This window comes from Ceratotherium simum, chromosome 1 (genome assembly GCF_057802395.1).
Source record: "Ceratotherium simum simum isolate JZ-2026a chromosome 1, ASM5780239v1, whole genome shotgun sequence".
NCBI lineage: Eukaryota > Metazoa > Chordata > Mammalia > Perissodactyla > Rhinocerotidae > Ceratotherium > Ceratotherium simum.
The window spans coordinates 80,824,233-80,841,319 of record NC_141900.1 but is presented as its reverse complement, the minus strand read 5'-3'; the positions used below and the strand labels follow the sequence as shown (position 1 = coordinate 80,841,319).

The 17,087-nt window shown below is 36.1% G+C and overlaps 1 pseudogene; it reads right to left on the bottom strand.

Moving 5' to 3' along the window:
- Nucleotides 1-9,517: 9,517 nt before the first annotated feature.
- The window catches only part of LOC101401533 (mitochondrial import receptor subunit TOM5 homolog pseudogene), a 63,328-nt pseudogene continuing 55,758 nt past the window's right edge, over nt 9,518-17,087 (bottom strand).

The window sequence follows — 17,087 nt, the reverse complement described above, 5'->3', positions numbered from 1 at the left end:
CTAATAACGCTGTGAAACTCTTTGAGGGTTAGAAGGTACGTTAATTTTATGTCTGTATCCTTAGTGTTTGGTACCGTGCCTGGAATATAGGTAGGTGTTCAGGAAATGCTTGTTGAATTAATGTGAAATATGAACACTGAAGGCCAGCCTGGAGGCCATGGACTTAATGGTTACGGATGACATAGTATCAGAGTCCTAAGGGACAAGGGGTTTCTCTCCAACTGCTTAATAAGAATATATTAGAGGGCAATTAAGAAGTGAACCAGCTCCTTAGGGATGAGAAACTCAACTCTGATGGTTTAAAATCTCTTTCCAGAAAATTCTATTATTCAGACAGCCCCTTCATAACTAAAGAGTTAATTGGCATCAAAAAAAGTTGGCCAAGAGAACAAATCCAAGAAGTTACAATATTAGGTTGAGGTGGCAGTAACTGAGTAACTGCAAATTCAACAAGGAGTTTTATGGTTTGATATTTGAGATTTCAATTTCTCTATAAAATAGCATTTGCATACAGTGTCCACTTTAACTAATCTAAATTTATAGAATATTTCCACTTGCTTAGAATCAGTTACTCAGTTTGCTAAATGTTTGCCTCTATTAAAACAAAGTAAAGGCCAATTGGGAAAAATACAGCTGAAACAGACTTGGAAGCCACCTCTTGTTTTTCTGTGTAAATACCAACCATATTCCGTGTATCGGAGAGAGCAAGAGATTTATTTTCTTTACATTTAACAAGGGTCAATTTTGGGATTTTTGTTTGGAAACTAATTTTCCAATAATATCATTGTTTCCCTCCATGAAGAAAAGATTGCAGGCGTTTCCCCTTCTGTTTTCATTTCTGGTTTTCTTTCATACCTTTGCCTATTAGTAACAGCTACTATTTGTGGAGCATTTACTTGGTGGCAGGTACTGACAAGTGAATTGAAAGTATACCTAATTTAATCCTGAGAACTACCCTATACGCCTGGAGATACAAAAATTAACACATGCAGATAATAAAACCAAGAGAGATAACAGAAAGATAATGATTCACCTGAAATAGGAAGCCAGATGTTCCAAATCCAGAGTTTACCTGAACACTATGCAGTACTGTCTAGGTCTTCTATAAGGAATGTGAGCAAAAAATTGAGGGAGTGGGGAGTTTTCCAAGCTAACTTTAGCTTTGGTACCATTTGGAGGGGTGGGTATAAGAAGATGGTATAGAAATGGACCTCTACTTGGATGATGTAGGGAGGGAGGTTTCTTTTTATAATTATCTCCATACTCTGCCTTCACAAATACTCAGTTATTACCTACTCAAAGTCATTATACAACCTAGATTGGAAACTTCCTGAAGGCAAGCTTATGTCTGATATTTTTGCTTACTCTTTTAGCATCTAGCAGAGGAGGATACTAAATTCCTATCATAGGGACTCTCTCAGTATTGATTGACAGGTCACAGGGAAAGGGTCCTAGTCCCGTTCTTATTGCTAGTGAAATGCTAGTGAATGTAAGAAAGAGGCAGAACGTTGGCAGTCTTGAACACAGGAAAGCGGAAAGGAACCTATCCTACATCTCAGAGACAGCTCCATCCTTCGGCCACAAGACCCAGAGGGCAAAAGAGATCCTCTGGGTTAGGTTGAGTGCCTCCTCTGTGGTAGACTGAAACTGAATCAAGAGGAAGAAACCATCCCAAATAGCTGAGCTTCCATCTTCCGCGTGAGCTACAGAATTTGCTCAAAACGGGATTTGATCACAGCACTGGTGGGTCTGCCCAAGCACCAGATCCATGTTCAAGACTCAGCAATTATGTATCTAAAAGGAGACATCAAATCAGCCTTTCCTCTAACCAGCCCTCCAAGCATTAACCAGTTGCAAAGAAATATGTCCAAAAAGGGAAGAAAATGTTAATAATGTTACCTAGTGAGACAATTCAATTAATACATCTGGAGCAAAGGTTAAAACTCAGATGCCGAGCGTCCACACATATTATGTGTATTTTACCACAATAAAATATTTATCATAAATGAATAAAATAAATAAATGAATGAATTCATTTATATCACGAATAGGCATTATTCCCATGGAGAATAGAGCCCAAATATTGTAAGGTTTTCTGAGATTTCAAAGGAAGCCAGAAATCCAGATGTTTAAGTTAATAGTTGGCAACTAATTTAATTTTTTTAAAGCATCATGCAGGCTAAAGAAATAAGGGACTGGTGTGGCTGGTGATCTACCACTTCATGACCTCCATAAAGAGATAAAGGATATATTTTAAAAATTGTGAAAAAAAATTCCAAGAGGACAACTGTATTAGTTTACTAGGGCTGCCATAATAAAATACCACAGACTAGGTGGCTTAAACAAGAGAAATTTCTTTCCTTATAGTTCTGGAGGATAAAAGTCCATAGTCAAGGTGTCGGCAGAGTTGGTTTCATTCTGAGGTCTCTCTCCTTGGTTTGTAGATCTCTGACTTCTCTCTTTGTCTTCATAAGGTCTTCCCTCTGTGCCTATCTGTGTTCTGATCTCCTTTTCTTTTTTCTTTTTTTTGTTTATTGCAGTAACATTGGTTTATAACATTGTATAAATTTCAGGTGTACATCATTATACTTCTATTTCTGCATAGATTACGTCATGTTCACCACCCAAATACTAATTACAACCCATCACCACACACATGTGCCGAATTATCCCTTTCGCCCTCCTCCCTCCCCCCTTCCACTCTGGTAACCACCAATCCAATCTCTGTCTCTATGTGTTTGTTTATTGTTGTTATTATCTACTACCTAATGAAGGAAATCATACGGTATTTGACCTTCTCCCTCTGACTTATTTCACTTTGCATTATACCCTCAATGTCCATCCATGTCGTCACAAATGACTGGATTTCATCGTTTCTTATGGCTGAGTAGTATTCCATTGTGTATATATACCACATCTTCTTTATCCATTCGTCCCTTGATGGGCACTTAGGTTGCTTCCAAGTCTTGGCTATTGTGAATAACGCTGCAATGAACACAGGGGTGCATGTATCTTTACGCATTGGTGTTTTCAAGTTCTTTGGATAAATACCCAGCAGTGGAATAGCTGGATCATATGGTAGTTCTATCCTTGATTTTTTGAGGAATCTCCATACTGTTTTCCGTAGTGGCTGCACCAGTTTGCACACCCACCAGCAGTGTATGAGAGTTCCCTTCTCTCCACATCCTCTCCAACACATGTTATTTCCTGTCTTGTTAATTATAGCCATTCTGACGGGCGTGAGATGATATCTCATTGTAGTTTTGGTTTGCATTTCTCTGATAGTTAATGATTTTGAACATCTTTTCATGTGTCTGTTGGCTATCTGTATATCTTCTTTGGAGAAATGTCTGTTCAGGTCTTTTGCCCATTTTTTTGATCTCCTTTTCTTATGAAGAGCTCAGTCGTATTGGATTAGGGCCCACCCATATGAGCTCATTTTACCTTAATTACTCTTTAAAGGCCCTATCTCAAAATACAGTCACATTCTGAGGTACTAAGGGTTAGGACTTCAACATATGAATTTGGGGGGACACAATTCAGCCCATAAAATCAACTTTATCCATGAAATAGTTTCCTTCTGTTAAAAGATAAACTGAGGCATGTTAAAATTTTTAAGAGTTTATTTGAGCAAAAATCGATTTGAATCTGGCAGTGACAAACCGGAAGTAGTTAGAAGCGCTCTACTGACAGGAGCTAGAGGCAAGGTTTTTATAGAGAAGCTCCAGAAGCAAAGCAAGGAAATTATTTGATTGGCTGTAGCTTAAGTGGTTACATTATTTGGGAAAGCCTAGTTGGCTGTTTGTGATTGGTTGTTCTTTTTCCCTTGGGGCATTTACAGGAATTGAGTCTGGCTTTGGTTTCCATTGGTGTAAGTAGGCTACCAAGGAATTAGAGCCACCTCAGCCTAATGGCCTCTTTGTTTGATTACTTTAACACCTGGTAGGCAAGACGACTACATACCCTGATTTGCTCAGCACAATTCCTTTGTATGCCTGATATCTTGGTGTGAATATTAACAGACCTGCTCTCCACTCTCAAAAGGGGTCTTGTTTGGATGACAAATTGATGGTCACTTTATTTGCAAGAAACCCATGAATATTTTCTAAAGGACTTATTAGCCACTCTTCAGCAAATATGAATAGATTATATTCTACCCATTAAAAAATTTGAATAATTACCAGAGACAGTAAGAACGCATGCTGCAAAATATCAGACTAGCAAAACTCAACTCCATTCGGCAAACATTTATTGAGTGTCAGCCTTGCCCAGCCACGGTGCAAGATGCTGGGGATGAAGTAATGAACAAAATAATTCTACTCCTTACCCTCATGGAGTTTCTAGGACAGCTTACAAAAGACAGATTTGAGGAAGACAATTAAAATATATCAAGAGAATGTGAGAGAAGATGACATACAAGAAGACAGATTAGTAGAAATAACAGAAGTTCCTGAACTTAGCGTAAATAAAACAATCAAGCATCAAGGGTATAACTGGGGGAATATGCAACTTAAAAATACAATGAGACCAGAAATTGAAGGTACTCATTGTAACATGAAAAAAGTAACAAGCAGAAACAAATTACCATGTAAAATTGTTTAGTTTTAAGTAAGAGGAAAGAATGATCCAAGTTTCTGGGTTTTTAACAAGGGCTAAATTTTAGACAAAATTTTGTATATATGAGTGTAGATGCATTTTTCTGGTGACAGGATCCAATGTTTTATCATTTTTCTCAGAGATCTCTGACTCCAAAATGTTAAAAACCATTATTGTAGTAGAGAGTGTTTCTCACAATTTTTAGAGTTGCTTTTTAAAATTCTCAAATTGGAACTCTATTAAGGACTTCAGTATGACCCAGGGGAAAAACTATCTTAAATGTAACCATAGTTTTTCAATTATTTTCTGTTCTCCATGGTCACAGTTTCTTTTAACATCCAGTTTCCATTATGGCAGATTGTAAGAAATCCAGTCCCATTCACCGTAGTATTTGTAAGGCCTGGGGGTACATGTGCAGAGCACATCTCTTCTTCCCTCTTGCTTCAGACCCTGCTTGGGGCTTCTCTGATATATCTGGTCATCTCCATACCACTGTGCGCAGCTGTGGGTCAGCCTCACAGCAAGACAGCCCTTGCCATCCCCCAGGTCTCAGCAAATACCAGGACATAATAGGTAATGTCCACAACTGAATCTTCTAAGGGACTTTAACAAAGAAAAGACAACTTAAAATTGGATATCGGGAATCACTGCTTCTAAGGGCTGTCATCCCTGCCTTTTCACAAAGATTTCCCAACCCTGTCCCCAGGTTTTTCAGGCCCTTGCACCCATGAGCATTTTTCTCTCTTTCATGTCACTTCTCTCCCATGTCCCTGCCCCAATCCCGGAGCCCTCAATCCTTCTCTACCTCCTCCAGCTCAAAGTCATAATATCTTTGTGAAGGTGCCACCCAGCCCACAAATAAGATTGTATTCCTATTAATTAGTACAGCAATTCACTTAGTCTAAATTCCCACTCTCCTTCCAGAAGAGGACTTGCTTTGGCATAAGTGTTTTCCTAAACAAAATAGCAGCTTCCATCTTGTCCTATAATGCAAAAACAGCTGCTGTTTTTTTTAAGTACTATTTTTTTTTTCTTTCTGCAGAAATTTAAGTAAACAAAAAAGAAAAATAGTGAGCTGAGAAAGCAGATGATGGAACAAGGAGAAATTACAAGACTAAGAAAAGGGAGGAATTGGTTGATTATTTTAGTTAGTTGTTAGCACAAAAGCTGGGCTCAGTTCATCTCCCTCTTCTACTCCACTAAAATGAGTCCTCGGATTAGACTAAGCAAGCAGGGGTCAGAGGAAGCAAGGAGGAAAAGGCAAAAATTGTGAAATCCTTCCTCTGTCATAAAAGGGAACAAAGTTGTTGAGTTTGTTTGTGACACAAAATCAGTGATAAACTTGGAAATAGTTTTGGTGGATGATTTCATTTGATTTTTTAAACATGTTTTCAAAAATAGCATAATACAAGTTCCAATATTACAAAACTTGAAAAAAAGTCTGTATAACAAATGCAGTGATAGATAACAAATCCCCCCAAAAAGGGTAACTTTAAAATAAAGCAAATACAGAATGACAGATGATAGGACTAGCATAGCAATTATTTCTATGAATGATGATGTATAGATCACTCACCAAAAATAGTATATTGTATATATACAAATAAAGAATAAAACATAGTAATTCGTATTACTATGACATAACACTAAAGCAGAAAAATTAAAAATAAAATATGGAATGAGGAAGATAAGAAAAAATGAATGTAAATTTCAAGTGGAATTTAAAGCAAATATAGTAGTAATAGTCAACATTTGTATAATTCTGACTTTAGGTACATGTTTTAAGGGCATCCCTTAAATATTTAACCCTCACATAAACCTGATAAGGCAAATTCTGTTATTATCCCCATTTTTCAGATAATGAGACTGAGGCACAGAAAGACTAGGTAATTTGACCAAGGTCACACAAATAGTGGGCCTAAGATTTGAACCCAAGTAGTTCTCCACGGACTGTGCTGATTTTAGCTCAATACTATTTGTGTCAAATTCAAAATAAAATAAGAACATAGAGAAAACGAATAATCGATGATTGGAAATAATTGCTATTTACCAAAATTTATAGACCCTACACAAGATTATCCATTTTTTAAGTGCATATTGTTTACAAACCAAAATTGCCTGTATAACAGAAAACAAAGAAAATTCATATAAATTCAAAATGCAGAAAATTTGAAGAATATATTTTCAGATTGCTGTTCAATAAAACCAGCAAAAAGTAAATTTAGGTAAAGAAAGCTGACATGTTGTAACAAAAAACACATATTCTCTGAAGTGACAGCTGGGCCAATCTTTAATCAAGAAAGAGTAAACAAGACTAAATCAAGAAAACAGTAACAGAATGTTTCTGAAATGAGAAAAATTTCACCTATGTATAAATTGAAACTATGGAATGAGGCCAAAGCAGTAATTAAAGTGAACTTAACAATTTTAAAGATATTTTTGATGTGATTAGAAATATAGAAAATAAATTAAGCAAGTATTCAACTTATTATCTTAGGAAAATAATTTCAATTACCTGAAAGGAAAATTTAGGACAAAAATTATGATAATAAAAACAAAATAAAATTGCATATCAAATAAAATTTTATAGGGAAGAAATGAGCCTTTAGCTGTGTTCTTAATTTTGTAAGATTCTGCACACTTTTTATATAGGTTGAGATAACTGGTTAGCATTTTGTCTTCTGAAAGTGCCTATGTGAATAGTCTCCCATTCTTTCAAAATTCTTTATTAAAATCTTATTAATAACTTAGATATTTTAAGGAAACTATATAGGAATTCCCCAAATTTTGATTCCAATCCTTAAATGTATTTCTTTTCCTACTTTACAATTATTTTCCAAATATGTCAAGCTTACATTTTGCCATTTGAGGAAAAAAAAATTTTAATCGAAACCTGACAAGTTCCCTATGAAGTGCTAAGAAATAAAAATAGTTTATTTAACCATAAAAGGTGAGAATTTACTGACAAGGCAGTGGTTACTTCCTAGGGGAAAATTCTAAATTCACAGTGGAGAAACACGGCAGACACCACCTTAATCAAGTAATCAGAGTTAACATAACCAGTAATGCGCAAAGCAAAACCGTGTGTTGGCTGATATGATGCACTAAGAAGAGCACAGTGTCAATTCTGTGTCATTGCTGCCAAAGGTGATGACCTGAATCTAACCATGAGAAACCATCAGACAAACCCCAATTGAGGGACATTCTATAAGATAGCAGGCCTGTCCTGTTCGAAAATGGCAAGCTCATGAAAAACAATAAAAGACTCAGGAATGGTTCCAGCTTAAAGGAGATCAAGGACGTTATTGGGATAAATGGCAAAGTTTGAGTAAAATATACAGATTAAACTGTGGACTTATATCCATGCTAATTTTCTGATTTTGATAATTGTGCAAGAGAAAATTGTGTAAGAGAATTGTAATTGCGTAAGAGAATGTCCTCAAACAATCCTAACTAAAGAAATTTTAAAAGGTGTACTTCAAACAGAAGAAGAGTAATCTCAGAAGAATGATCTGACATGAACAAGGAAATAAGGAGCAAAAAACTTGCTTAATATTGACTAGAAAACGACAACAATACTATATTGTGGGATAAAAGGAAAACCACAAAGAACTAAATTACTCAACAACAATATCAAATAGGTCAGACGTGTTTGGAGTTATAAGATCTTTGCAATCTTTGGGAATATGATAGGATATGTATTGATTTCAGACTTGAAGAAGCTAAATGCTCATGATAAGAGTTTAAGGTAACTACTAAAAAGATAGGAATGGGGCATATAATTCTCCAAATGCATCGTGAAAAGAGATAGAATTAAAAAGAAAATAAAAAAAAAAACAAGAAAGGAGAAAAAAGCAATATTAAACGCAAAAACAAAACCACAAAAAAAAATCAAATATATCAATAATTATTATGGACATAAATGGAGTTGAATCCAGTTGAAAAATTAGCAGTTTGGGCCAGTTGATTTTTTTTTCTTAGACTGAATTTAAAAACACACATACAACTCAGCTATATCTTGTTGAGAAGAGGCACCTCTAAGACATAATGATACAGAAATTCTGAAAAGCAAAGAGCAGAAAAAGATATTCCTAACCAAACAAAAGCTAGTGTACCTATATTAGCATCATACAAAGAAAATTTAAAAGTCAACGGATGGTAAAAGATATTTCTAACCAAATGAAAATTAGTGTACTTACATTAGCATCATACAGAGAAAACTTTAAGGCAAAAAAGCATTGTTAAACATAAATAAGGTCACAATATAATTTTTAATAGTATTAATTTGCCAAATTTAAACTTGGATGTATCAAATAACAAAACTTCAAAATACATTAAACAAGAATTGATAGATCTGTAAAAGAAATAAATCCAAAACATAATGGAATATTTAATCATATTTCTCAGTAATTGATAAGTCAATCATACAAAAAATTCATACATTTATTATAAATGTAGAGTAATGGTACTATGCTTAAATGCCACCGTCACTGTGTGCTTTCACAAAACATAACTAATTGTAAGAAACTCTTCACAAATACACTGTGGACAAAAGTAAAAAAGTAAACAGAAATGACTTACAAGACAGTGCCATTTCAGACATAATTCTGTAATAATTAATAACTGTTGGAAAATGGAGCTTGGCATGATTTACAATTATATCAACACTCATGGAGGCTGAATATCATAGACATAAGGTACAGCACTACGACCACAAGAAGTTTTTTCATTTTGCAAATAGTTTTATATTTTAGCTATGAAGTTTAGTTACCAGAACCAAAGTTGATCTTAGCAAGTAGAATTTTTATGTAGATTTGATCAAAGAGTCTCTTATACCTTTCTGGGCCTATCCATTTGCAGATAGGAGTAGAAACTGTAAGCAGGTTCTTCATATCGTGCATTCATATGTGATGCCCGATCTTTATATGCTGTCCAATTTCTTCAAACAGTGACTTGCAGCAGGGCCATGTAGATAAGGAAGTTCTGAGTGGAGAAGATCACATCCTCAAGCATCTTCCCTTTCATCCCCTTGGCCAGCTTTGGCACTAGGCCCTCAATACAGAAGGTCGTGGCTCTGCCTCATAGGGCATCCAAAAATGGCCCTCTGTTCTCCTCACTGCCTGGTAATTGGACAATTTTAACTTCTCTAAACCTCAATTACTTCCTATGTAGAATGGAAATCATAGTGTCTAATTGACTACATTGTCGTGAATCTTAAATGAGATATATTCAGAAAGCTTTACCCAGAGATATTATTTTTTTTTTTTTTTAATTTTTTGTTTATTGCAGTAACATTGGTTTATAACATTGTAAAAATTTCAGGTGTACATCATTGTACTTCTATTTCTGCATAGATTACATCATGTTCACCACCAAAATACTAATTACAACCCATCACCACACACATGTACCCAATTATCCCTTTCACCCTCCTCCCTCCCCCCTTCCCCTCTGGTAACCACCAATACAATCTCTGTCCCTATGTGTTTGTTTATTGTTGTTATTATCTACTACTTAATGAAGGAAATCATACGGTATTTGACCTTCTCCCTCTGACTTATTTCACTTTGCATCATGCCCTCAATGTCCATCCATGTTGTCACAAATGGCTGGATTTCATCGTTTCTTATGGCTGAGTAGTATTCCATTGTGTATATATACCACAGCTTTTTTATCCATTCGTCCCTTGATGGGCACTTAGGTTGCTTCCAAGTCTTGGCTATCGTGAATAAGGCTGCAATGAACACAGGGGTGCATGTACCTTTGCAAATTGGTGTTTTCAAGTTCTTTGGATAAATACCCAACAGTGGAATAGCTGGATCATATGGTAGTTCTATCCTTGACTTTTTGAGGAATCTCCATACTGTTTTCCATAGTGGCTGCACCAGTTTGCACTCCCACCAGCAGTGTATGAGAGTTCCCTTCTCTCCACAACCTCTCCAACACATGTTGTTTCCTGTCTTGTTAATTATAGCCATTCTGACGGGCGTGAGGTGATATCTCATTGTAGTTTTGATTTGCATTTCCCTGATAGTTAGTGATTTTGAACATCTTTTCATGTGTCTGTTGGCCATCTGTATATCTTCTTTGGAGAAATGTCTGTTCAGGTCTTTTGCCCATTTTTTAATTGGGTTGTTAGTTTTTTTGTTGTTGAGATGCATGAGTTCTTTATATATTTTGGAGATTAAGCCCTTATCAGATGTATGGTTTGCAAATATCTTCTCCCAATTGTTAGGTTGTCTTTTCGTTTTGTTGATGGTTTCCTTTGCTGTGCAGAAGCTTTTAGTTTGATGTAGTCCCATTTGTTTATTTTTTCTATTGTTTCTCTTGCCCGGTCAGATGTGGTGTTTGAAAAGATGTTGCTAAGACTGATGTCGAAGAGCGTACTGCCTATGTTTTCTTCTAGAACTTTCACAGTTTCAGGTCTTACATTCAAGTCTTTAATCCATTTGGAGTTAATTTTTGTGTATGGTGTAAGGTAAGGGTCTACTTTCATTTTTTTGCATATGGCTATCCAGTTTTCCCAACACCATTTGTTGAAGAGACTTTCTTTTCCCCATTGTATGTTCTTGGCTCCTTTGTCAAAGATTAGCTGTCCATAGATGTGTGGGTTTATTTCTGGGCTTTCGATTCTATTCCATTGATCTGTGTGTCTGTTTTTGTGCCAGTACCATGCTGTTTTGGTTACTATAGCTTTGTAGTATATTTTGAAATCAGGAGTGTGACACCTCCAGCTTTGTTCTTTTTCTCAGGATTCCTTTAGCTATTCGGGGTCTTTTGTTGTTCCATATAAATTTTAGGATTCTTTGTTCTATTTCTGTGAAAAATGTTGTTGGAACTTTGATAGGGATTGCATTGAATCTATAGATGGCTTTAGGAAGTATGGACATCTTAACTATGTTAATTCTTCCAATCCAAGAGCACGGAATATCTTTCCATTTCTTTGTGTCTTCTTCAATTTCTTTCAGAAATGTTTTATACGTTTTCGTGTAAGATCTTGCACCTCTTTGGTTAAGTTTATTCCTAGGTATTTTATTCTTTTTGTTGCAATTGTAAATGGGATGGTATTCTTAATTTGTCTTTCTGCTACTTCGTTGTTAGTGTACAGAAATGCAACTGATTTTTGTATGTTGATTTTGTATCCTGCAACTTTACCATATTCGTTTATTACTTCTAAAAGTTTTCTGGTGGATTCTTTAGGGTTTTCTATATATAAAATCATGTCATCTGCAAATAGTGACAGTTTCACTTCTTCCTTTCCAATTTGGATCCCTTTTATTTCTTTCTCTTGCCTGATTGCTCTGGCTAGGACTTCCAATACTATGTTAAATAGGAGTGGTGACAGTGGGCATCCTTGTCTGGTTCCTGTTCTTAGAGGGATAGCTTTCAGTTTTTCACCATTGAGGATGATATTAGCTGTGGGTTTCTCATATATGGTCTTTATTATGTTGAGGTACTTTCCTTCTATACCCATTTTATTCAGAGTTTTTATCATAAATGGATGCTGGATCTTGTCAAATGCTTTCTCTGCATCTATTGAGATGATCATGTGATTTTTGTTCTTCATTTTATTAATGTGGTGTATTACGTTGATTGATTTGCGAATGTTAAACCATCCCTGCATACCTTACCCAGAGATATTAATATTCTATCCCACACACCTTGCTCCTTCCACTCCTAATACTCCAGGAGCAATCTTTCACTCATTACACTTCTAAGCAAGAGATTAAATGAAAAGACTAAGACTGATGGTCTCCATTCAATGTCATGTTATGTGCATGCTCGCCCTAACTCAGGCATCTACTCTTCATTCCCTCAGTGTCCTTGCTCTGGGTCATAGTCTGGGTAACTTAGATGCCAAGCTTACCAGTTCGAAAGCTGTATTAAGCTTTTCTTTCTACAGCCGATGCTGTTGCTATTGCATTGTTTTGTGTTCACTGAACACCAGATCACAATTATTATCATCATCATTGCAACTGATGACAATAATAAAACAATCTCTCAGGCTTTCGCGGATGATGTCAACTCTCCTCAGGCTGTTTGGCTGTTTCTGTCCTATTTTCTCAGCCTGATCTAAAACAGATCCCCGAGCTGTCTCTTAGTTGATAATATCTTTCCTAACTCATTTGATTTCGCTCATTTTTCCCCTCCAGATTTTAAATAATGAACAAGTTCCGTACAGACTTGTCTCAGAACTGATTATTTTGGATTCAGTAGCCGTCTTGTAGGATCATGGCGAGACTGCTAAGTTTAATGCCACAATCATCTCAGCTCCTACAGAGTATTCATTTAATTGTCAGCTGGTGGGAACAGGCAATTGCTGTGGTATAAGGCTGATTCCCTTCAGTAATGAAGCAAGGCACTGGGACATTTTCATTTCTGAATTCCAAGTGAGTACATATTGTCATTTCAGATGCTATTCCAAGAGCTATCATTTGCTGGAGAGCATCTGGTACCACATTTATTTACAGCGTGCTAATTTTTCTTTAAAACTTAGGGAATGTGGGAAGAAACTGAGTTATTGATTTTGGATATGTAGTACTCAGCTAGTAAGATAGGGCCAAGTTATATTCTCCAAGGGAAAAATGCTCAACTTCTCATTATTTCTGATACTGAAGACAGTGTTAGAAGGAATAATTGAAAATAGGTAATGGGCAATCAGCCAGAGGGTTTATTTGATAGCAGAGAGACATCTCAGTCCCAGGGAGAGAAAATTTAGTTCTAAGAGAGGCAAAGTGCTACCATGCAGTAATAATGGGAAATTGTGCAACTTTTTACTTTGATACTGAAACATTTCTTATCCTGATCTAAATGAGATGGTGAGCACTACTTCCTTGTTTAAAAAAAAAAGAAAGAAAAGAAAATGGAAGAGTTGTGTGAGATGATAATTGCGTGCCCTGAGAAGAAGCCATAAAGCAAAGGAAAATTGTAATAGAATGCTGAAAAATGAATTGAATATAATTAAACAAGTAATCGAAGATGTAAAAGACAACCACAAATCAGAAATTCAAAAACTTGGTGGGGCCAGCCCCGTGGCTTAGTGGTTAAGTGCGCGTGCTCCGCTACTGGCGGCCCTGGTTCGGATCCCGGACGTGCACTGACGCACCGCTTCTCTGGCCATGCTGAGGCGGCGTCCCACATACAGCAACTAAAGGATGTGACATACAACTATCTACTGGGGCTTTGGGGGGGAGAAAAAAAAGGAGGAGGATTGGCAATAGATGTTAGCTCAGAGCAGGTCTTCCTCAGAAAAAAGAGGAGGATTAGCATGGATGTTAGCTCAGGGCTGATCTTCCTCACAAAAAAATAAATAAATAAATACAACTGTTTAAAAAAAAAAAAACTCGGGCTAGAAATTGTCAACCACAGCATACAATGTTAGGTAAAAGTAGAGCAACATTTTCAAGAAGTACAAGGAAGAACACATGAGCCAAGAGTTTTATATGCTGTCCTTCAGTTTTCAAAACTATGGAAAACGCATTTTAACCATGTAAGAACTCAGGGAATATTGCACTCACAAGTTCTTCCTGAGGAATCTGCTGGAGAATAGTCTTCATCCAATCAAGTGAGGATTTTAGTAAAAGGACTACTTCTAGTGAGTATTGTTGCATATATTTAACTGTGCAGCTAAGAATAAAATAAAGATGAGAATGAAGGTGGACAATTAGAATGTAAATGTTAAATGCTCTGAATAAATAAAAATGCCACAACTATAAAATGGGAAAGTACAGAGTTAATGAACACGCAAAGGGTGTAACGAAAACCTTAAAACACTTATGAAATATACAACACCATATTTGAACAAACGGAGAGGTATACCATGTTCTTAGAAAAGAAGAATAAACGTCACAAAGATGTTAATTCTATCCAAGATAAGACCCCAATAAAAATGCCAATTTTTAAAAAAACAATGTTAGACAAATTGAATCTAAAGTTTATATGAAAAAAATTAATGAAGCTTGAATAGCTATGGAGGGGAAAAAAAAGAACAAGAAAAAAAAGGATGATGGGAAGAGAGGAGCTAGTGTTAAGAGCTATTAAAACATATTGTATAGCCTTTACACTAAAACAGTGTGGACTGTCCCATGAATGGACTGACTGATAGTCCATGGGAACACAATGGAAAACCCCAAAATAGGCTCAAGTTTATATCAAATTTATGCATCTTAAATCACTGGAGGAAAAGATAAACTTTTCAACAAATGATGTTGGGTTAAACTGAAGAAATATTGAAAGAAGATAAAACTGGATTCTTACCTCAAACTATACACAAGAATAAACTCTGATTAATCAGAGATCTGAATATTTAAAAAACGAAGATGAAAAAGAAACTCTACATGTACTAGAAAAAAGCGAATTCCTGTATAAACTGGAAGTGGAAAAATCTTTCCTAATTATGACTAAAACTCTGAAGCTATTAAGGAAAAAACTGATGAATTTGATCTCAAAAAATTTGTAAGGCAAAGAAAAAACAGAAGTAAGTTTACAAGAAAAATAAGAGATTTAGAGAGGAAAGGAAAAGAAGATTTGCTTTGCCACTATAGTCAGTCTTTCCTCTTCCCAATTTGATTTTAAATGGTTTTGAATAAAGAGGTTGGATAAAATGATTTCTGAAGTCCCTTTAATCTCAATATTTTAGAATTGTAGTGTGCTCGGACTACCTAAATAAGAGAGAAAGCAAGTTACATGTTTTTGGAATGAATCTTGGTCTCTTGTTTTTCTTCCCAATAATCTGACCATTTCCACTTAATCTCTTTACCCAGTCATAAAATACAGGAACTATTTCCGCTATTTCTTCTCCTTGTGGGACATTGATAGCCTTCACTCCTCATTTCTCCTTTCAACATGACGATCATGCCATTGGCTGAAAAGCAATTATTCAAACTTCATGGATTAGAATTTCTGTTTCCTCAAGCCCCTGGCACCCAGGAACTTTGGAACTTTGGGGTGACCAGGCAACAGCTGATTAAGGTCTCTGGATTTGTGAGATGGAGGGTGATGCAGTTAAGTCAGGGAGCTTTAGCCTTGGGAAAGGTGGTTAGTGATGATAATATCCAGTGATAGGAAGTAACTTCCATGACCCTTGACTATGTTGTGTATAAATGATAGTTCGCAGTAGGAGGTGTAAGAGGGTGAAGAGGCAGAGGTGAAAGAGAAGCACTGCTGCTATCAGACGTTATTTTTTGTCAATGACGATGACTATAGACACAAGAGCTTTCAAGAAGGATAAAGGAAGCTAACAACTTTTAGCTATTTGTCATATATTTATTCCAAAAATGGTTTGAGTTTGTTTAAAATAAAAGATGCATTTCCAAAGGGAAAAAAAGATTGACAATAATTATACGTCAAACCTTTGATTTAAATAGTTTAAAGATTATATACACGTTTTAGGCATGATATTGTAGAAGCTAAAGTCAAAAAAAAGGAAATATATTGAGTTGCATAATTCTCATTGTCAATTAGAAGTAAGCACAGCATTTTTTTTCTTTTTTTAGTGAGGAAGATTGTCCCTGAGCCAACATCTGTTCCAATCTTCCCCTATTTTGCATGTGGGATGCCACCACAGCATGGCTTGATGAGCGGTGTGTAGGTCTGTGCCCCAGATCCGAACCCACGAACCCCGGGATGCCAAAGTGGAGCACGTCACCTTAACCATTATGCCACCAGGCCACTGCCCCACAATATCTTTTTCAGAGAGATTTTTTTCTATTGCTAAATTCTGTGAGTAGTTTTTTTACTCAAAAGATCTTTATATGGGAACAGGAAAGGAAACATTTAATGGTGGATCTGCAACTAGTTTCCTCTCTCCTCAGGGATGTTTGAGGTAAGACTGACCTTGACTTATGGAATGTACAAGCTAAAAGATAAAAAAGCCCAATAGGAATGCTTTTAGAAGGGTATACCTGGTTTACCTAGTTTGAGTCTCATAAACAAATCTGAAATTTATGGAATTATGTGCTGCAACTATGATGAAGAATAGGATTTAATTATGTAGGCAGAACAGGTCTATATGTTAAATGAAGCATCTAAGTTTAAGAGACCCCCAAACTCAGTGGTTTCCCTGTGCTGGACTGGTACTCAATTAGGTGGCATAACTCTGAACCCAAATGAACCCAGGTGCAGAAAAGGGTATTCGAAGAGCTATGTCTGATGTTTGGGACCTCACAGATATTGATGCTGCTTGCATCATTGTTTTGAATTCTTTGCTAGTCATTCATAAAGCTTGAGGATGAGGGAGACTCTTATTTCATTGATTGATGATTTGGGCCTTTGTGATTGTGCAGTGACAATGAACAGTATAAGCAATAGCATTTCCCACTTTCTTTTTAGAAAGGATGCTGGCACATTCTTCACATAATTATTCCATATTAGACAACCTTCATAGCAGCTGAGAGCCCAACACAGTGAAAGCAAACTGTTTCTATAGGGACTCAAATTTCCCTGGAACAAATATGTGGCTTCTTGGAGGTTGAGCTCTGTTCAAGTCTAGA